The sequence below is a fragment of the Staurois parvus genome, unplaced genomic scaffold (assembly GCF_062004578.1).
Source record: "Staurois parvus isolate SC_StPar_1 unplaced genomic scaffold, SC_StPar_1.0 ptg000145l, whole genome shotgun sequence".
NCBI classification, from domain to species: Eukaryota; Metazoa; Chordata; class Amphibia; order Anura; family Ranidae; genus Staurois; species Staurois parvus.
In genome coordinates, this window is record NW_028317941.1 from 19,989,465 (window position 1) to 20,011,276 (window position 21,812).

Sequence of the window (21,812 nt, forward strand, 5' to 3'; positions counted from 1 at the left end):
TCAGGCATGTTCCTGGGAGGGACAAACAAGATCAGAGTTATAGAAATGAAGGCTGCAATTTATTTTTTTATTTTTTGTAAATCATGTTTCCTCCTGCTTCAACGATTAGAGCATTTTAAGATGAAGTGGAATGGCTGTAGTTCCTGGAATCACACATTTGTATTTTTGCCTGATGAAAAGCATTAAAACACATGTCACACACAATGCAAAATGCATTGGAATGTTTGTTAAACTGCCTAGCAATGCATGTCGACATGATGTTTCTATTGATTGTAATGGAATTTGCATCAAGAGAAAAATTGCACCAAAATAGAGTGTTTCCAGCCTTAAAGCCCTTCAATAAAATCCTTTTTATCTGTGAAAGTCCACACTGAGATCTCCATGCAGCATTTTCCTGGAGGGAGAGGTTATGCTGCTTTCTCTCTGTGATCTTGATGAGTCAATGAGAGGCATGCTGTGCTTAGGAAAAGGAGTGGTTTGAACTACAGGTTCCTTAGTGCATGGAAAGACGTGTTCGTCAGTATCATTTTTCTCTTCTAATAGGAGAACAGAAATAACACTGGAAAAGGGGAAGGATCTTGAACAGGTAGGTATTATAGCCTAATGCCTTCCTATGACACTAGCCATGGAAGCCTTTGCTTCTTTCTATTACATTGCTCTGCTATTGAGTACTTTATTGTGGTTTGTAAATATGCAAACATGTATGTAATGTATTTTCTGGTTGGTTTACTGTATTTATATTCATAGGTCTATCTATATAAGTATCTATATAAGAGATTACAGTCTGCAACAGCGTTGCACATTTCCTATCCCTTCCCATCAGTCATGAATGCAGCACCATTAAAACATTCAAACACGTCAGATACAGCAGCAATAGAGTGTCAGACAACTTTACAAAGTGATAAATGTGACACTATCTGTGTGCTTTTCACAAAGTCACCATTGGTTTGACCATTTATGCACTGAGAGCAACCACTCTTGGTTGACCAATAAAGATGCATTCAGGTGGGCTGAAATTTTTTGGACGTCTTATTCATCTTATTTACCAAGGTTAAAGGGAATTCCAGTGGGGAGCTTGTCCAAACTGTACTACACAGTTGATGTTCATGTTGTGTGAAAATGCGATGTTCCAAAGGTTTGACCTTTTCTAATAAAATCACCAGATGCTCTTGTAGAAATGAAAATGCAGCCAGCCTCTGAAAAGGGCGTTTTGGGCCATTGCAAGACATAAACAGGTTACTGGCCAATAGACAGATTGTGTAAACCTGGATGCAATTTAAAAAAAGAGTACAATGTAGGGAATGTATAATGTTGCTGCAAAAACAGCTCCGGTATATGTTGAGACCTATGTTACTTTAGCTGGTGACCCTTTAAAGGTCTGTTTTGTAACTCAGAAATATCACAATGACCTTTTCTTCCATCAAAGTAAATAAAAGTGACAATATTGCAGTGTGACAAACAACAGCAATGAAATGTTACAGCACAACTCCCAAGCATAAGGTAACTTGGCTCACACCATTTCCAACCTATGTACATACCTACTTACAACCAACTGCACTGTTCCTTTTGCTGTGTAGGGTACAAATCTGAGGATATTATAAACTGTGACAAGTTACAGAATTTTTGTTTATATGAAACGCTAATAATTTTGCTTTACCTTTTGTTGTGTGGGCTGCTAGATCCTTTTTCTTCTTCTTCCTCCACTTTCCCCTATTCCTGCTATTTATTACTATAATTACCCCTTTCCCTTCCCCGTGCCCCCATTGCCACCATGGACTTCTACAATCAACATTTAAACTTGCATGTGGGTCATGGAATATGAGTCAGCTTTTTGAGTTTGTCAAATAGTTTGCTTTTTTTTCTAACTACCCATGCTACTTTTTCATAGGCCTGGATACCATAATAACATAATATTCCCTTTAATGCTGAAATTTTGCCTGAAAATTTGGTACAGCCTCTACTTGAGTGAAACTGTTGTTCTGTGTTTGCTTGTAATTTCCTTCCTAACATATGTAGTGCTACCCCCTAAGGAGCCGCTGGATTTTGGGTCCCCTTATTTTCTGCACAGCCAAGTAACACGCATTTTCGGCAAACAAATGTAGTCAAGAATCCAGTCCATGGGCCTGTTTTTGTTTTTTTATTTAGGGAAAAATAATTTGGATAAGGATTAGAGGTTATGGGATGCCCAACTTGACTAAAAGCACAGTTTGAGGACAACCAGGGCGTTACTCCAACCAGAGTGGTATCAGTCCCTTTAACCCCTTGGCGCCGGCGTCTCCCGGCCCTTTAAGGGTTTCAGAAGCCGGGAGGCGGGGTTTAGAGTCATGTGACCACCGTGACACAACATCACGGCGGTCACATGATTGGGAAAGGTTCTGATCGAAAGAGGAGATCGGGACCTTTCCGTGAGATACCGGACATGTGTGCTGGAAATGCGCAGGGCGCGCGCTCTCAGCACATATGTATTTTTTTTATAGAATGCAAATGTGCGGCCACTCGGCGTCTAGGCCCAGATGCCGGGAGGCCGCACATTTGCGTTCGGCCGGCGCCAAGAGGTTAAGTATCAGTAGCAATGTTACTTTAACCACTTGCCTACCAGGCACTTATACCCCCTTCGTGCCCAGGCCAATTTTCAGCTTTCAGCGCTGTCACACTTTGAGTGACAATTGTGCGGCCATGCAACATTGTACCCATATGAAATTTTTATCATTTTTTTCACACAAGTAGAGATTTCTTTTGGTGGTATGTACTTGCCGCTGGGTGTTTTATTTTTTGCGCTATAAACAAAAAATCAGCAAAAAATTTTGAAAAAAAAAGTTTTTCTTTGTTTCTATTATAAAGTATTTTTTCTCCTTCACTGATGTACATTGATGAGGCTGCACTGATAGGCAGCACTGATGGACACTGATAGGCAGCACTGATGGGCACTGATAGGCGGCACTGATGAGGTGGCACTGACTGATGGCACTGACTGGCGGCACTGCTCGGCACTGACTGGCAGCACTGCTGGGCACTGATGGGTGGCACTGCTGGGTAGCACTGATGGACGTCACTGATGGATGGCACCGCTGGGCACTGGTGGGTGGCACTGCTGGGCACAGGTGGGTGGCACTGATGGGCACTTGTGGGCTGCACTGCTGGGCACAGGTGGGCGGCACTGGTGGGTGACACTGCTGGGCACTGTTTATCAGGGCACTGATGATCGGTGCCGAACCGTCCTCTGACAATTGCCGGTTATCAGCAGTACTTTCCTCATGCTGTGACAGCATGAGGAAAGTGAAGCCGATAACCAGCAATGGCATTTACAGGTGATCTGCTGTGTCATTGGACATGGCACATCATGTGGTAAAAGGCCGCTGTGGTTGGCCTTTTACCACATCACGTGATCAGCTGTGTCCATAGGACACAGCAATCACGGAGATCGCCGGGTACAAGCCCTGGGGGCGCGTGGGAGGGTGCATTCTGGGAGGATGCCATATGACGCCCTCCCAGAACTGTCCGGCCACCATGAAGCTGTCATTCAGCTATCTGCGGTCAGCAGGTGGTTAAGAACAACTATGTCCCTCTGTGTGAGCTCTCGCAAAGTCTCAAAACTTGGTTAGAAAATGCCAGCCCACCTGGCTGCTTTGGACAAGTGTCCAAGACTAAGGAATTAGGTTAGCTGTGACACTGTCTCCGTGAAAGCATGCTGTATACTGCATCTGGCAACCTTCTCCTTTATAGGCCCTGGGGTTGTAGAGGTACCCACTCTGTCCCTTGTATCCTGTTGCTTTGCATACAACTGCTTGTTCAAGCCTTTTAGCTGTGCTAGTCTTCCATAGATAGGACTTGTAGTGCAGTTGCCTCTAACTTCTTCCTTCCTTCCTCTTCATTTCCAGTCCGGAGGCAGAGGCCCCCTTCCTTGTGGTCCCCTCCCAGACCTCACAATCCTCAACACTTTATCTTCCACCCGATCACCAGACTCCTCTGCTGGCTAGGCTTTCTCATATTTATGGCCCCATCTACCACCCTGCCAGAACTCCTGCTTAGGATTGGTAAGACTGCCATGATTATACAGATCTTGATCTCTAGCCCTCCACTCACTAGCTTCTAGAATCTTCTGGATGACTCCAGAACCAGGGGGAGGTGCCAGAGGCCTGACCCGTAGCCCTCCAGCCTGGCCTAAAGTAACCTAAACAGACATGCACACTTCAGTTACTTTTGTGAGCCAAACTAAATTTACCTCTCTAGCACCCATAAAATGTTCTACAAAAACAATACCAGTGCACTTCCTGGTGTAGAACTACCCCCTTTGGAATCGCTAGAGATTTGGTCCCCCTCTATTCCTACACAGCCAGGCAACACACATTTCCTTCCAGCCTTGCACACCAGAGATAGTAAACAGTCCTTGAACTTGTTTTTGTATTTTATTAGGGGATTGAAACTTGGATGAGGATGAGTGGTACATGGGAAGCCCATGGAACCGTAAAACTGAGGACAACTTCCTGGAACTATGTACAAGTAGTCAGAAGGGTTTTCTGCTCTTGGAGAGCTATCCAGACTTGTAAAACACATACAATTTAACAGAGCTGCTCTTATATAAAACACAATTCCTATCCACGTGCTTATAAATTCAATAAATATTTGGACGGCACTTTATTTATGGACTGCGCCGACTTCACCATATTGAATTTATAAGCACGTGGATAGGAATTGTGTTTTATATAAGAGAAGCTCTGTTAAATTGTATGTGTTCTGTCAGTTGAAGGGACCCCCTTTGTAGACAGCAGAAGCTCTAGATCTATCATATTAGTGTAGTCATGCAAAGGTTGATCTATTAAATGCACATCAATTTTACACATAGCGTGGGTTTATCATTTTTAATTCAGACACTACTTGTGTATCACCTCAGACCCCAGATGAAATCTCCTCTTCACCCAGCTCTCTGAGAGAATCCCTGGTCAAGAGGTCCCAGAAGCTGCCACTTTAGATGAAAGCAGTCCCAAATGGGCGCTAGTCAGGTTTCCCACCTGAATGCACTTTCCCCTTAGCTGGCCCAGGGGTTGTGGGGTTACTCACTCAGTCTAGCAAGAAAGACACAATGTGTAATTAGGAGCCAAGTTAGACGTATTCACATTGTGGTACCATCCCAAACTCAATCAAAGCAGGAACAAAAGAGCAAGCATAAGTAATCACACCTAAGCATAAATGTGGAACTATCTTGCTCAGAAAAAAGGGACTTTATATGTACCTCACAATGGGATGAATATACAACACAAAATTATAAAAAATATAATATTTATTAACCCTTCCAGTTAAAATAGACATTTTACATAAAAACAATGAATATCACGGTCTAGCACCATCATGCAGTCTTTTACATTTGTGATGAACAAACAATAAGGTTTTTGCTGCATTTGCTTCCTCAGGATCCATGCTTGAGATGCAACCAGGGGCGGACTGACAACTCATGGGACCCCTGTGTCCTTGCCCAAACTCAAAAAAGCCTATGAAAAAGGCACCAGTGGCATCTCATGGGGCCCCCTACTGACCCCCCCGGGCAATAGGGGATCATGGGGCCCCTGTGTCCTTGCCCAAACTCAAAAAAGCCTATGAAAAAGGTACCAGGGGCATCTCATGGGGCCCCCTACTGACCCCCCGGGCAAGAGGGGATCATGGGGCCCCTGTATCCTTGCCCAAACTCAAAAAAGCCTATGAAAAAGGTACCAGGGCATCTCATGGGGCCCCCTACTGACCCCGGGCCCTCGGGCAGTGCCCGAGTTTCCAAATGGCCAGTCCGCCCCTGGATGCAACACTAGAATTAATAAAAATAGAATCCAAATAACATCTTAATTTACATACGTGGTTTATGTTGTATATCCATCCCATTGTGAGGTACACATAAAGTCCCTTTTTTCTGTGCAAGATAGTTCCACATTTATGCTTAGGTGTGATTACTTATGTTTGCTCTTTTGTTCCTACTTTACTTACTCTCCTGCAAGCTTGTGGGTTGGTGGCTGCCCTCATGCCTTATGCTGGGCTGGCTCCATCTTTGCTTCCCAGGCTGTCCCTTCTTAGGTGACGATGATGCTGAGAGATACCTCCCTTCCAGCTCCACTGCCTGTAGGTAGGCTCCTCTCCTAGACCCCCTCCCGGGCTCCACACACACCATCCTACTCACTCCATCTTCCACCCGAACTTTCCTGCTGCTGAGCAGATTCAGTCACTCTCAAAGTTGTCCTGACCCAATGTGAAGCCTCCCACCTGGGGATTGGCCAGGATCCATTGAGAGTGCAGACAAGCTCCTCCTCACCCCTGCCCACTGAATTCTGAGACTTCTCCAAGTCTCTAGATTAGTTTCAGAGAGTTGATATGCAGAACCTCTCAGCCCTGACCAAAATTTGACCCTTTTATTTCTCCCAGCTCCCATTCAGCCTCCTAGTAAAAAAGAATTAACTTAGTTCCCCCTAGCTACCAAGGAGGTTGCTACACTGGTATGGGAGTGTGCCTAGGCACGCCTGTGCCTGCCATCTCATAGCTGTATATCTTCAGTGTGAAATCTAAGGAACTGCTGCTCTCAGGAGATTTGAAATTTGATTTGCTGATGGCATTGTTGTGTTGCTCACTTTTTTTCCTGTAGGAGGCTGTGATATGAGGAAGCTAAGCCCTGCTTCTACCAAAATGGCCATCTCCACACACAAACACCATGCACAGCAAAGCAGCAAAGCATTGTAAGTCAGTGATGGGGAAAGGCCAGTTGCAGGGTGAACACAGACAAAACTATTCACTAGTCCTTTACCCTATCCTGAATTTTTTGGATATACTGTAGCTTTCAGAGTTCAGTTTATCTTTAGCACACTGAAACAAAAAATAAAAATGATTTTACACTGAATGTATTCCTCTTTTGCTTTGTCAGTGTATTGGACATCATCAGAAACTGTCCAACCAAGCACTGTAATGTAATCTTCATTTGTCTGAAGTGCATTCGCATAATGATACATAGCAGTTCACCGTAGCAATGCTGAGAGGTGGCTTAATGATTCATGTAACTTCATCATTACGAAGTGGGCAGCAGAGGCTTAATGATGCAACTCAAGTCTGATGAGCCAAACTGCATCATGTTTTTGAGTTCCTTTAGTTCCTGCTAATTACAAAGGCATATGATTACTACGACCTATCTTCTAAATATACAGCATCTCAATTGTGTGCTGCCTGAAAGGGCCGCTCTGCGCGTCAGATATCTGATTCCCTTACTGTGACTCAACGTATACAGAAGTGTGGCTGTGTCATTAACACATTGGAACTTGGCATGCTGAACATGAACATTAATGCAAGCCATACATGGGTTGAATTCCAAACTAATTTTCTTTAGAAAAAAGAACATTTTGTGCATTTTGTAATCCAATGGTGCCACCATTGATTTTGAAATTCAAACAACCTAGCCTTCAATTTCACCTCATGTTGTTACAGAAAAGAATTTTCGTGGCCAAGAATTTTCTTTTCTTTCCAGGTTAGCTCATGCTCATTTATTTTTCGTTTATATTTTTTGCACGATTCTCCCATCATTGATTCAAAATTCGTTCATTTTTCAAAAAATTTACAACATGTCGGATCACTCAAATTTGATGGTCACATGAAAATCAGCCGTTTCTGTGACCCATTAATGGTGCAAAATTCGAATGAAAATTCTTAGAAAAGGTTTTCGAAAGAAAATTCTTTTGGAATTCGACCCATGTACGGCTGGCTTTAGGCACTAGCAAGCCTATATAAAAAGATGACGGAATGTAAATTGCAGCACCCAGTTAGCGGATGTCTTATACACACACACATAAATATATATAACAGGTCTGGTTTCTGTCCATTGAAAGCCATGTCTACATCTTTAAAGCCGAACTCTAGGCAAAAAAACTCAAAAACACGAATGCAATATATATGGGGGACCTGCCAAATGATTTGTATTTCTGTTTTACCAGTCCTGAGATTTACACAGCTCTGCCACACAGCATAGTCCTGCCTGGAAGGGAAGGGGAATTTAATTCTCTCTAATGGAATTTCATTTTTACTTAAAGGTATCCCCTCCAACCCTACCCTATGACTAGACAGTGAAATGAGAAGCAGTACACTAATGAGCTCATCTGTCTGTCACCCTGCTCTCTCCTCCTATCAGCATGCTCCATGCACGGCAGCACACTAGATTGGCTCCACGTGCAGATCAGTCCCCCTCTCTGAGCTCTAGTGTACAGGAGCTGCAAGAGGCTGGTATCAATGCATTTTAAGGTAGTTACACGGCTTGCACTACAAAATACATTATTAATAACTACAGAGCTTCATTCATTTGTGCCTTTACTGTATATCTGCCTGTAATTCAGTTTTAAGATCCATCTTATCATTTTGTTGGAATTGTAGATTATAACATATGGATTGACAGAGTACTTGAGGCTTATTCATTAAGACAGAGCAAGAAGTAATGACAATGTACTACATGCAGAATCTGTAGCAGCTAATCAAGCATTGGTATACGATAGTCACATCAGTGATGTGATTTTGACTGCTGCCATTGGTTACGGATCTTTGCACGTCATCAATCTACTTTGCATTGACTTGCTGAATAAGCTTTACTGAGTATTAGAAGTTATGGAAGAAGCTGCACTTGCTCTCCCTAACTACGACAAAAGGGAAATCTCTGGTTGGAATAGATCACAATAATCTATAAAATTGCAGGGTACCTTGTAGTAACTGTATACAACCAAAAAAAAAAAAGATTAGTAAACTGAACCAAAATATAATTTTGGCAATTAAATCGATAGCTTGCTTCACATAATCTAAAATGTAGTATTATAATGGCCTTCCTTGCTTGCTTATTTATTTGTTTCCATATATTGAAATATGGCCTCCCATTAAAAATATGTGCTGCAGCATTTAACTCTGTTTTTTGCCCTCTGCAAAGTCCCTCAGATATCTGTTGATCCTGCCAACTAATCTGACCTATAGCAGCTTCCTAAGAAGGTGTGGCAATGATGCTGCACTGCTCCTGAATTGAAGGCAGAGTTGTCCCCCCTATGCAGTGGGAAATGAAAAAATGCTACATGGGGTGTGGCTGTCACTGCTGTCATTGTCACTGCTGATTCACAAGCCTGTAGCATTTCTGTCAATATCTGGCCACACTTTTTCTTGTCAGCTGCTTTCTGGTTTAACAGCACTACCTTAGAGAAACCATCCTGCTGTGAGTTCCAGTCTGTGAGGCATAGTATGTGAGACACAAATGAAGGACGGTTTGGTTCAGTCAAGGAAGGTAAAGGAAGTTTTTTTTTTACTTTATTAGGTTTATGTATCACATAGTGATGTGGTACCTATTTGTCATACAGGAGCTTTTAGCAGCGCTTTAAATGTAGGTGTACCACTAAATGCATTGTTGAACTACATTTCTGTAAAGTATCTTAAGTGGCAAAAAATGGAATTTGGTTCAGCCGGCTTTCTAATTCTGCTCCCCTCTGCTAGACAAAATATAAAGTATAAGTATTGACTGTTTAGTTTCCTCCACTGCAGTCAAAACAACAGTGGTGTCGCTATGGGGTTGCGGACTGCACCCGGGTGACACTCGCCAAAGGGGTGACACCAAAGGGGGTCCACACCCCCTGCACTCCCCTAGCAACATGGCCAGTAAGGGACCCAATGAGAGACTCATTGCCAGATCTAGAGGTGTGGAGAAAGGAAAGAAATGATATAGGTAAAAGGAGAATGTTCAGGCTGGACTGCATGGATTTATAGAGAATGCACACAGATTGTGAGAGAATTCTCCCTCCCCCAATCTCTCTTACCTACCCTCTCTATCCCACCCCCACTCTCTCTCTCTCTCTTACCTCACCCCTCTCTCCCTCTCTTACCCCCCTCTATCTCTTACCTCCCCTCTCTCTCTCTCTTACCCCCCTCTCTTACCCCCTCTCTCCCTCTCTTACCCCCCTCTCTCTCTTACCCCCCCTCTTACCCCCCTCACTCTCTCTCTCTTACCCCCCTATCTCTTACCTCCTCTCTCTCACCCCTCTCTTACCCCCTCTCTCCCTCTCTTACCCCCCTCTCTCTCTCTCTCTCTCTCCTACCCCCCCTCTCTCTCGCCCCGCTCTCCCTCTCTTACCCCCCTCTCTCTCTTACCTCCCCCCTCTCTCCCTCTCTTACCCCCCTCTCCCTCTCTTACCCTCTCCTTCTCTTACCCCCCCTCTCTCTCTTACCTCCCCCCTCTCTCCCTCTCTTACCTCCCCTCCTCTCTCCCTTACCCTCTCTTTCCTTCTCTTACCCCCTCTGTCTCTCTCTTACCCCCCTCTCTCTCTTACCCCCCCTTCTCTCTCTAACCCCTCTCCCTCTCTCTTACCCCTCTCTCTCTCACCCCCTCTTACCCCTCTCTCTATCACACTCTCCCTCTCTTACCCCCTTTCCTTACTCCCTCTCTCTTACCCTCTCTCTCTCTCTTATCCCCTCTCTCTCTTACCCCCCATCTCTCTTACCTCCTCTCTCTGTCAACACTTTCTCTCTCTTACCCCTCTTGCTCTTCTTACCCCTCTCTCTCTTACCCCCTTTCTCTCTCTCTCTCTAATACCCCCTCTTGCTCTTACTCCCTCTCTTACCTTTCCCCCTCTCACCCCCTCTCTCAATTACCCCCCTTACCCCCTCTCTTAACCCCCCCTCTCTCCCTCTTACCCCCCTCTCTCTTTCTCATAAGAAACTTTTCTAAAGTGATAGCTCCAATCACACAGCTGACAAAAAAGGGGTACCCTTTGTATGGACTTCTGAGGCACAGGCTGCGTTTGAAAAGCTGAAGACTCTGTTCACTTCTGCACCAATTTTGGTACATCCCGACCCTGAACTACCCTTTATAGTGGAAGTGGATGCTTCCAATTCTGCCGTGGGAGCTATCCTGTCTCAGCAAAGTGGTGAAAAGATGCAGCTTCATCCTTGTGCCTACTTTTCCCGTCTGATGTCCTCAGCCGAAAGAAATTATGACATTGGGAATAAAGAGCTACTGGCAATTAAGGAAGCCTTTTCTGAATGGAGGCATCTGCTAGAAGGGGCCAATCATCCTGTAACTGTTCTCACTGACCATAGAAATCTGGAATTCATTCGCTAGGCCAAGAGATTGTCTTCCAGACAAGCACGCTGGTCTTTATTCTTCTCAAGATTCAATTTTGTTATATCAAATCAACCTGGATCGAGGAATGGTAAGGCCGATGCCTTATCAAGGATGCTGTCTGAGCCTCCCCAGAAGGGCGATTCCGAATGTTCAATCCTAACGCAAAAGAACTTCCTGGGGGCCACAAGTGCAAAGACATTCTTGGGCCTCCTCAAAGAGGGGTATGAGAATGATCCACTTTTCAGGGATCCTCCTAGGGACATAAACCTTGAGTACAAGAACGGCTTTTGGACTCTAGCACATCGTCTCTATGTACCTGAGTCTGCTCGGGTGGAAGTCCTCAAATTAGTTCATGACTCCAAACTGGCAGGACACTTTGGGATTTCAAAGACTGATGACCTTCTGTCACGTTCCTTCTGGTGGCCCAGTTACAAGAAGGATATCAAATGCTACGTGGCCTCTTGTCTGACGTGCGCACGTCATAAGACACCCCGAGCTTCTCCTTTGGGGTTACTCCAGCCACTTCCTGTTCCATCGAGACCTTGGGGGTCAATTACTATGGACTTTGTGGTCGAATTGCCTCCCTCAAAGGAAATGACTACTATCTTGGTAGTCGTCGACCGCCTTACCAAAATGGCTCATTTTATACCTGTCAAGGGGGTACCTTCTGCCGAAAAAACTGCAGAGTTGATTATTCGAGATGTTTTTAAATTACATGGAATTCCTGATGATGTGGTATCTGATAGAGGAGTACAGTTTGCATCGAAATTTTGGAAAAGCTTTTGTTCAGCCTTAGGGGTAACTGTTAACCTATCCTCTGCTTTTCATCCACAGTCTAATGGTCAGACAGAGAGGACCAATCAAACTTTGGAACAGTACCTTCGGTGTTTTGTCAGCTATCTTCAGGATGACTGGGTGGACTATTTACCTACAGCAGAGTTTGCCTATAACAATGATAAACATAGCTCCACCTCCCAAATCCCTTTTTTCCTCAATATGGGGTATCATCCAGTTTTTATTCCGGAGCTCCCTATCACAATTCAAATTCCTGCTGTTGCCAACAGATTAACTACCTTGCAGGAGACTCAAGCGAAGCTGATCGAGACCTTGGGGGAGGCTCAGGAATGTTATAAAAGGGCTGCCGACAGTCATCACAGTTCACTTCCTACCTTTCATGTGGGTGACAAGGTTTGGCTATCTACTAAAAATCTGAAGGTTCATGTTCCATCTGCAAAGTTGGGCCAAAAGTTTGTGGGACCTTTCCAGATTTCTGCTCAGATTAACCCAGTCGCCTTTCGCTTAAAACTTCCTGACAGTATGAGGATTCACCCTGTGTTTCATGTATCACTTTTCAAACCATTTCATGAAAATCCTTTCTCTGGAAGAATTCTTCCTCCTCCTCCTCCTCCTCCTCCTCCTCCTCCTGTTGAGGTACAGGGTGAAGAAGAATATGTGGTAGAGAATATTCTTGACTCTAGGATGTTTAGAGGAAAATTGCAGTATCTTGTTTAATGGGAAGGATATGGGCAAGAGGAAAATTCTTGGGAGCCTGAGGAAAATGTCCATGCTCCTAGATTGACAAGAGAATTTCACCAGAGGTTTCCTCACAAGCCTGGTCCTAAGACGTCCAGGGGACATCCTGTGAGGAGGGGAGTACTGTCAGAGCCTGGGATCAAACCTGGTCCTTCTGCAGTGAGAGGCAATGTCTCTTCTCACTGAGCTATCTGGAATGCTGGACAGCTCCCTTGACAATTCTTGGATAATCCTGCCTTGTGCCTTGATTACTCTTGAACCTTGAACTCCTTGCTCCTCCCATGAACTTCCTTATAAAAGCCATGTCCATGCACTTCCTCCTTGCCAGATTATTGTGCCTTTCCAGCCAATATCCCGCTACTGTTCCTGCTGCTGTCTACACCTCCGCTACTGACCTTTGGCTTGTTCCTGACCACGATTTTGTCTCATCCTAACGTACTATGATTGATCTGCTACCATTTGTGACCGACCCTTGGCTTGTGACTGACTCTGCTTTCGTCTGATCCCTAACCTGTTGATCCGCTATTGGTTCCCAGTCTGCTCATTCCCTGGTGGGGTGATCCTGAGATCTGCGACCTGGTATTAACACGTAGCCCAATCCATCTCCACCATTAGGAGCTCTGGTGAATACCGGTTAATACTTAGACCCCGCAACTCAGGTGAGCCTGCGTCATTCCCAGGGGGATCCGCTGGTGTACCTATACTGCTGGTTTCAGGTAAGCCTTTTACTGCTATAGCAACTGGTCTCTGAACCTGACCTTATATCGTGACAGGTGGTCTCTATTGAGGCATTAGAATGGGAGGAGAGGCCTGTATTTAGGGATCAGAATGGAAGGGGGTCTTTATTGAGGGATAGGCTGGGAGGAGACTCTTTACTTGGGGATGGTCTGTACTCAAGGGTTAGAATGGGAGGTGGTCCGTACTAAAGGATCAGGCTGGGAGGAGGGTTCTGTACTGGGCGGCTAGGATAGGAGGAGGGGGGGTCTGTACTGAAGAGTTGAGTGTGGAAGTATGTACTACAGAGGTATTTGTACTAAGGAGGGTCTGTGCTAGAGGGGTCTGTACTGAAGGGTTAGGCTGGGAAGAGGATCTGTACTGGGGGACTCTGTACTAAAGAGCTACGTGAAGGAAAAGGTCTATACTGAGGGGATCTGTACTGTGGGGAGGGTCAGTACTGAGGAATTAAGCTTGGAAGGGAGTCTGTACAGAGATGTTGGGCTGGGAAATGGGGTTTGGGGCTGTGGGGGAATATCTGTACAGGGGAGGATTGGAGATCTGTACTGTGGGGGATATGGACTTGGGAAGGAAGGATTTGTAGTGGCAGGAGAGGCTCATTTTGAGTGTATTCTGTGCAGTGGCTTGTGTCCTGAGCCTTGCACTCTGAGCTCCTGAGTATGTAGGTACAATTACTATGGCATATGTTTACTGCATATACAGTGAGCAGGCTCAGGTTTTATTTAACCATGGTTCTTTAACCCCTCCCGTTGTTAATGCACTTAGGACACACCCACAATTTGGCATGCTATTCCTTTGATCATTTTGTTTGTGTGTGTGTGGGGGGGATTGATTAATGGCAGGATTACTGTGTGTGTGTGCAAGAATGGTTTTTAAAGTCCCTTCTCTGAAGTCCTTTCTGTGAGATGGATTAGCCTACAGGGCTGCCATGTGCAGCTAACTAGAAACAGTGAGGCGGAGAGGCCCTTTCAGACAGGCTGTATGGGGCCATACAATTTCTAATGGTGCCCCTGACCGCAGGGATGTGATTGTGGACAGGAGAGCATATAAAGGTACTGGGGCATTTTTTACCAAAATGCATAGAATGCAGTCATGTAAAAAAATCTAACATGTAGTACCAATTTAAAATGTAACTAAACCTTTACCCATTTCTGAAAACAATGACATTCAAGGCATGCTGTGAATAACTGTCACTGTTGCTTGTGTTCACAACTGAGCTGTCAAACCAACAAATGGCTGTGTCATAAATGATCATATGTACAGCACTATGGCAGCTTGGCGACTACAAATCTAATAAAGGGAAAGATGGCAGCTTCCCTGGCTGTAAAGGATAGGAGGGCTTAGTTCTGCTTTAAGCATTTTAATAAATACATAACTGGATTAAATTGAGGTCTTTCATATCTACCTGCACAAATCTGCTTGGCTGCTCTGGGTTATCACGCTTTGCACTTAGCCATTGCACTTTACACTAATTTATTATAGAAAAATATTAGATTGATGCTGTCATCGTCTGATGTTGACAATGTATTGTAGTTGATAAACATTGGCAGGAAATCAGATGTAGAGTGAAACTGGGAATCATTTGGGCTAATTAGATCTAAACAGCCTAATCACTCATCATAATCATCCTGTGTATGAGTACTTTACTTGTATTTTACGTTTACTGGTCTTTTCGTGCTTGTGTCATTCACCTACAAAGCTTTTCAGTTACAAGGTTCTAACTGACAGAGGTTAATTCCTTATATGAAATCTCTCATTTATTCTCCAGTTTAAGGAGTACAAGGGAAGAATATGATTTTCAGAGTAGCAGCAGTATTGACTAAAGAGCTGGATTGCAGACACGAGTATGATCCGGCAGAGCCTACTGCATTATTTCTGGGTCCATTTAATGATAGATGGAATTATAACATTTCTGAAGACAGATTCCCCTTCAGAATGCCAAACCACCTGTAATTGCTAATGGCTCTGCATAAAACAAAAAGAGCACAATAGCAGAATTTCTCCGAATACTGCTTTTCATAGCAACCTGTTATTAATTCATATCAATCTTTTAGAAGGCTGGAAGAGCAATTTCAAAGTTATAGAGATGAAAGTTATGCTGGAAAACCACAAGACTGGTCATTTTTTAATAAACCAAACTTCTGTATCATTTTGTCTCCAGCTGCACAAGTTACTGATGGATTAAAAGTTTATGATATACTTGAGACACCAGGCCAATAAGAGGAAAGTTTTTCACTTTTCAAATATAAAGTGCAGCATTAAAGTGTGTAGCCCTTTTTTATTGGGGGGGGGTTAAGACAAATGGCCTCCTCAAACAGGATATTGCACTAAACCTGTAGTAAAATAAACCAGAGAACCAAAACCTTGCGTAAGTGGAAGAGCTGGTTTGATAATTAAGTTGGCAGTGCCTCCACCCAGGACAGGGCCTCTGTGAACAGAAGGTATTCTCTCATTAACCATAATTATATTGATGCACACCAGTATGGAAATAATACAAGCTTAAAGAAAAGATTAATAATAGAACATACATCCAATTTACAAACAGGTATTAACAGCAAAGGGCCCAACAAGAGTCCTGGTGGGTTTATGCACAAATACTTGGGTATATTTTTTTATTTATTACAGGTACTTATATAGTGCTTTCAATTTACACAGCGCTTTACATATATATTGTACATTTACATCAGCCTTTACCCTTAGGGGGCATACAATCTAAGGTCCCTAACTTACATTCATGCATATACATACTAGGGCCAATTTAGACAGGAACCAATTAACCTACCAGCATGTCTTTGGAGTGTAGCAGGAAACCGGAGTACCAGGAGGAAACCCATGCAGGCACAGGAAGAACATGCAAACTCCAGGCAGGTGATGCCATGGTTGGGATTTGAACTAACGACCCTAGTACTATATACAGTATTTATTAATAGAGATACCTCAGTGTGAATTTTACAGATCAGTTCCAAGGGCCAGTGAGGAGTGAGGATGATCATGATGCAGTGTCCATTCTGGTGTCAGAAATCTAAAGACAAGATCAGTAGTGATGGGAAGATCCTCCAACCCATGTCCAACCAGCCTGGAACACAGTTTCTTACCAGCAGAAACAGCAGCGTGTCTTTGGATTGCAGAGTCAGTCTATCTACTTTCCATCTTAGTCCCTAGGAGCATCTAATCTGACATGCAAATGGACCTCTAACTACCAAGTAGACATCTGATGCCTATCCTAGCTCTCACCTATGCTGGTTATTAAACTCTGAGCTAAAACTAGCCATAGATTCCTAGACCAGAAGGGATAGGGTTAAACTAAAATAACAGACGATGCATATAAAGTCTATTGAAATAACCAAATTCACCTTCTAATATAATGGAAGGTGAACCCTAAACACATACAGTAGCATACTAGTGCACTAGCTATCTGGCAGAGTGCATGCGAGATAATCTCAATAGGACAGAGATACGTCTGTTACAAGGCTTCAGATACATACTCAAGAAGCTACGGACAGCTGCATTTTAGCTATTGAAACATAGGAATACTTGCCTAATAGTCGCTTCCTCTGGTCAGGGTGAAACACAGCAGCAACTAGCAGCCCTTGTGTGTATACAGTCATATGGACCAGTTCTGTGTCTATTTCCTGGAAACTCCCCATAATATATCACAGTCCTCCAACTGTGGTTTCTGAGCCAAATAGCAGAGGCAAGCAGTACCTGTCTATAACCAACTAACTCTGTGGTAAATAACAAAGAGCAGCTATTTACATATGCAGACAGAGGAGGGTAGCAGATACCTTCAAGTGTATTTTAGTTTTTATTTTAGTTTTGGATAGTGTAGGGATGTGTTAATACCCTTTGTAAAATATTTGTACCCCAATCCCAAGGTGTTTTCACTTTCTGTCCTATAGACACAACAGAAAGTGGGAAGAAATTTCTCAAAGTGAGGGAGGCCCCTCTTAGATAGTAGTCCCTGCAGTAAGTGCCCCATTGAAAGATATCTACACCATTCCTATTCCAATGACAACTCATAATTTTGAATTTTCAGTTGTGGTAAGCATGCTCATTAGGAAAAATATAGAGTTTAAATGAAAAAAAAAACTTATAGGGTTGATTATCCTTCCCTAATTTATCTTGAACCTAATAAGACGTTTTAGCTTTAAATGAACATTAGTCCACCATGTTACAATCTGACTGTACAATCTCCTTTAGATGTACCAACTACTGTGTAGTGCAAGAGCCTTCCTGGCTGAATACAAATTGACTGTATAGTTTAGGAAGTTCCTCATAATATAAAGTTATTGTTAAATCTAAAGTTGGTTGCACAAAGATTGTATTGTCAGAATACAATGTGTATGGTGAGCTTTAGTGACTGGAATGGATGACTCAGCTGGGCTAGTTCAGAACATGCTCTGTGTTCAAGATAGAAAACCAATGTTTTTTGTTCCTAAGAGTTAGTTCACATAGGCATCTGTATCACTGCAGTTCAGAAATCAGAGATTTATTCTAAAGTCTGTATTTTGTTAACCTAATATTTAAAAATCTTCAGGGATAGGGAAGTTGTTGCAGAAATGTGTATCATAATTGTAATTACACTTTTAAAAGATGATTTCTAAATTTGAAAAACATGAAGAAACTGGTAATCCAAGTAATTAAATGTGAAAAAATGCATGCACAAATATGTATGTAGATGTACATCTGGTTACATCTTACCTTTAGTTCAATGACTGTTCTCCATGTCAAATGTACATAGAGTTTGATAATGCCTGCTGACCGGTGATCAGCTATACTGATGCTGCTCCTGCAATATTCTAATTCATTGCACCTGCATAGTATAGTAGAGTGATAGGTCACCTAGCAGCATTAAATATCTATTTCTAAAGGACTGGGGGCTGGGCAGGCTGCTAGGATCTCCTTTGTCAGGTTCATTAGCCTTTTTGGAAAAAAAAATTATTATTATTCTTACAGATCAGGGGTCTCCAAACTTTCTAAGCAAAGGGCCAGTTTACTGCCCTTCAGGCTTCAGGGGGGCTGGACGTTGGCCAGTGGAAGTTGAAAATGCATCAATGCCCTATCATTGATTTTAATGGGAGGAATAGTGTCCCATTGTTGGTATGAATGGGAAGAATAGTGACCCATTGATGGTGTCAGTAGGGGGAATGGTGCCCCTTCATTGGTGTCAATTGGTGAAATAGTGTCCCAAGGGCCAGATATAAGCAAGCAATGGGCCACATCCAGTCCCCAGGCCACAGTTTGGAGACCACTGCTATAAAGGGGACACATATTTTTATCATTCAGCTGCTGCCTAGTTCTAGTTTGCAAAGATCCAGAGCGCTCCGTACCTATGGTCTATATTTTATTATAACAATGGAAACTGGAAAACAAATATGCAACTCTCTGGTGTATGCCAAATGGTGCATTTGTGGCCACTTTCTTAATATATCTCTGTTTAAGAGCATGGCTCATGCAGAAACACAAATTTCTTTAACAGTTTATTGGAAAGTTCAAATCATTACTTTCACAGCTGTGACAAGTGTAACGAAGTTTCCTTTTATATATATATATATATATATATATATATATATACACACACACACACATATATATATAAATATATATATATTTTTTTTTTTAAATAATCTAAATAATACCAGTAGACGTTTGTCACTGAAATAATGCTATGCATTTACAGGATACCGAATAATAACTCTACATTACATTCTGACACAACACATAAAAATTATAGCGGCAAGGTTAAAAAAGAGAATTGAAAATTTCCACATGGAGATTATGACACATGCATATTTGTCCATAGTCGTAGTACTTGACATCAAGGTACATATGCTAATTAAAAAACTGAAGTACAAATTCAGTAGCTACTATCTCTGAATATAAATCCATAAGAAAAATACTGAGGTTATAAGGAAATTTATATTAGTGCATCAACCCACTTGCATGCACACTGCAGAACCAAGTTGACTGCATTTCAAAATGAAGTTATTACCTCCCCTCTGGATATTATGAAATTGTAATAGCTCACTTTTTATGGGGTTGACCTCACATAAATGATTCTAAAGACAGGCTTGGGAATATTCCCAACCTTGTGGATGAGGATGGCTGGCATGACAAAGGACAACTCTAGCCTTGTATGGTGGAATACATGCAAGGATGCTGGGCAGATACAGTTGTGCTGAGTGAACTAAAGATTATTTACTTCATTAACTTTTGTTAGACAATTCCCAAAACAGCATGAGGGTGACAGCCTCTATAGGACAGAGGTGTGACTATTCCCTGTGAGGTGTGACTATTCCCTGTAGAGTTTACAAAGTTTGGTAAACTTTTTTTTACCAAAATAAAAAAAACTCTCATTTATGTAGTTTACTTTGAAAATGTCACTGTTCTGTGTGAAAGGCCAGAAAAGTCAATTGCTGACAGAAAGCAGGTCCCAGTTAGGTAAAGCGTATGCTGAAAACCTGCTTAAAAGCAAACAGCTCTATTTACTGCTGAAATAATTGTTTTAACTGCCAAAAAAAAATTATTTTGTTCAGCTAGATTTAAAATTCAGAAAGACAGCCTGGATTTGACCTTACATTTCTCTTATAGAGTTAAGCATTATGACTTGGTCAATGTCCTCCTGTGTTTGTGAGTTGATAGTGAAAGAACACCACATACTTATTGGTGGTGAATAGTGGCAAATGTAAGATTTCCCCTTCAGTCAGCAAGCTTAGTCCTCATGCACACTGGACACTTTGGCCAACTCAGCTAGACTCCTTTCTTCTGGCAGCTGGAAAAAACTCCTGAGGCTTGTAAACCTGTTAAATGTTTAGATTGCTAGAACAATAATTAATTTAATCTGCCAGAATATTAACTATTGAAATAAATTAAGTGCTTAATCTGTTTACACACGTTTACATGCATCAAGTGTTTATTTCTGCCAAAATGCTCCTGTCAGGGACCATCGCGATGCATGGGTCTACACAGGCGTAGGTGTCTGCCAAGACATGTAGGTGGCAGGGCACTAGGACCCAGGCGCACCCGTCGTCTTGACAGTACTAGGCAGGCACTAGGACCTAGGCTGCACCTGTCAGGTGCAGGGCGGGCTATTTAAAACAGCCCTGCACAAACACTTGTTGCCGAATGGTCTTTGTATGCTGTTGCCTGTGTTGTGAGTATCTTGATCTGGATTGTTTGACCTTGCTGCCTTCTCCTGCCCTGACCCTTGGCCTGCCTGACTCTGCTCCTGGATGTTCCCCTTTAAATCTGATCTTTTGGTATTGACCCTGCGTGTGACCCGACTATCCTTTGCCTACCGTTTTGTACCTCACCGACCCACTAGTTACCGACCCGGCCTGTATGACTCTGATTTAGCTCATCCATCCCACAGGGATCACTAGGCCCCCTCACATCAGACTCTTAGCCCCCTGGAGCTCCTGTCAGACTCCTCTACCCCTGTTGGAGATACCTAGCAGCTGCAACCTGGTACCGGAGCGCTCCAAGTCCATCCCCACCATCAGGGGCCCTGGTGAACAAGTGCTCCGGTGCTTAGACTCCGCACTCTGGGGAGGCTCTGCCAGGGAATTGATAGAGGTGCTGTCAGGCAGTCCATTACAGCTCCACTCCTGAGGCAATTTTGGTGCCTTCAGATTTCTGCCCCTAAACTCCTCTAAATGCCTATGTGTGCATGGACACTTAGACTAACATAGATGTGTGTCTAGGGCAGTGTTTCTCAACTCCAGTCCTCATGGACCCCCAACAGGTCATGTTTTCAGGATTTCCCTCAGATGAAACAGCTGTGGTAATTACTAAGGCAGTGAAACTGATCAAATCACCTGTGCAAAATAATGGAAATCCAGAAAACATGACCTGTTGGGGGTCCATGAGGACAGGAGTTGAGAAACACTGGTCTAGGGGGAGAAAAGTCAAATGCCTGTAAAACAGGAATTTAGGAGCTCAAGTGTGCATGAGACCTTATTGTGTAGTGTGCAATGTAGTAAAGCCTGAATGGTTTACAGCTCTGTCCCTTCCCTCCCACCCCGAACCACGTTGCAAAGTGGACTACGCAGGTTAAATTGAGTTACACTGATGTAATATTTCAAAGTACAATTAGGTATATATTAATAAACACAATGCTGGGTTAAGGTCTTTAGCCTCCTGACTAAATACTTCTCATACTTGTCTGTTTAGACCTCTCCCTTAGCTGCACTGCAGAACTACTTAAACCTACTTTCAAACATCCACCTGTAGGTTGAACTGGTAAATAAACCCAATAATTTTTTTGAAGAATAGAATGTGGACTTTTTAGGCACATACACTTAACACCATTGTCTGATAAAAAATATCTATTTATTAACAAACCTTTAAAACATATTATATCATGTAATAGTTCAACCATTTCATAGGTTGAATGATGATATATTTCCCCTGAATATTAGTTGAGGTTCTCGGTGTTATACAA

The 21,812-nt window shown here is 43.0% G+C and overlaps 1 long non-coding RNA gene across 1 annotated transcript in view; it reads left to right on the forward strand.

Moving 5' to 3' along the window:
• The first annotated feature begins 449 nt into the window (after positions 1 to 449).
• The window catches only part of LOC149464958 (uncharacterized), a 35,673-nt gene continuing 14,310 nt past the window's right edge, over positions 450 to 21,812 (forward strand). The window contains exon 1 of the long non-coding RNA XR_016312281.1: positions 450 to 586. This is a non-coding gene — a long non-coding RNA (uncharacterized LOC149464958). The remainder of the gene's footprint in view (positions 587 to 21,812) is intronic.